The following is a 1,543-nucleotide window of genomic DNA, read 5'->3' as shown; positions in this document are numbered from 1 at the left end:
CAGCCTTGATCTTGTTCCCCTTTGGGTGAGAAAATACCTCTAGCAATACTGAGACATCTTCCTCCCTTGGGACCCTCAGGTCTCTGCTGCCTCCTGGAGTCAGGGAAGGAGGGTAGGTCTGACCAGAGCTTTTGCACAAAATCCAGCTGCAGGAGGAAGCAGTGATGCTTTCACATTTAGTAGAAAATATACAGATGCTCAGGCAAGTCCAATGCATCCTAGAGGAGAATGTAAAACTGGAGACCTCGACTCATTTTCAGGCATTCTCTCTCCTCCAGCAAGGTGTGAAATGCAGAGACTAGAGGAGAAGGAAGAAGTGGAGCACCCCTCCCCAGAAACCGGGAGCATTTCCATCATCAGAGGAGATGTGCATTCAGATCAGCTTGAGCATGGAAGGGATTTGGGTCCAGGCTGCTGACATGCTGCAAGAATGGGACAGAACTGGCAACCACCTCCCCATCCAGACAGGTCTTATGGAGGTGGAGCCCCCTTGCTGGAAAACAAGCTAAGGGGGCTTCGGCTGTCCCAAGAAGGCAGGTGGAGCAGCATCTGGTTTGCATCATGACTCCTTGTTCAGCACTGTAATGCTGCTGCACTCCTGGGCACATCCGGGAGCAGACATGCAGGTGCTAGAAACACCCCCAGAGAAATGCAGGCCTTGCAAGACTTCAGGTGGGGCACAGCAACATCTACCTGCACGTGTGGGGATCAACATGCAGAGCAGACGGAGGTGTTGTCCTGCTGTGGGACATGTTCTAGTCCTCAGTCCACTGCTTTTGTTCAGCTGATATGACCCTGGGGCTGCTCTGTCCAGCTGATGCTCTGCACTCATCTGTCCGGTGCCCAGAGATCACGTTATTGCACTTGCTGTGATAACAGTCAACAAATCATTCAGTCTGTGGCTGCCAGGTAAGAACTGAACCTGCATTGCTCTGCTGGACAAAAAGTGCTGTAAACAAACAACTGAAAACCCAATATAGTCATATTGCTCTCATGGGTTATTAAATAGGCCCCTTGCTCGTTAATGCCAAGAGAATTATAAACCATTTACTTTCTACAACCAAAGCAGTTTGATGCTTGCATTTTCCTAGTCTAGGGTGGCATGTTTTCATTTCTGTTTATAATGAGTTCCACTTTTTGGTTTCCATGTACCAGGGACTTTTTGCATGTGATTGGTCCATTGACCACTTGGGGTCTGCATACTGCTTCTCTGGGATTTGCAGCTAAGGTAACAAAGGAAAAAACTGTCTCTCTCAGTAGGGCAGAACACCATTTATTTCCCTGGAGAAAGTGTTAAGGGATGGGTTACATGTCAGAAAAAGTTGAAAACTACTGCTCTTGCATAAGGCTCTCATGTCTGTATTCTCAGCCTTGCCAAACACACAAAGTTTCATGTGTGTATGTGGAAGATGGAGTTCATTATATATACATACATACATTCATTTTCCATTAACATATTTGTGCAAATTGCATAGCCTTTTCATATAAATTTAGAATTTCAGTCCAAATAGCTGTCTACAGAAGTTCAGTGTGATCTGTTATT

This window comes from Pygoscelis adeliae, unplaced genomic scaffold (assembly GCF_000699105.1).
Source record: "Pygoscelis adeliae isolate BGI_AS28 unplaced genomic scaffold, ASM69910v1 Scaffold190, whole genome shotgun sequence".
Lineage (NCBI taxonomy): Eukaryota > Metazoa > Chordata > Aves > Sphenisciformes > Spheniscidae > Pygoscelis > Pygoscelis adeliae.
Note: the sequence above shows the minus strand (reverse complement) of the source record.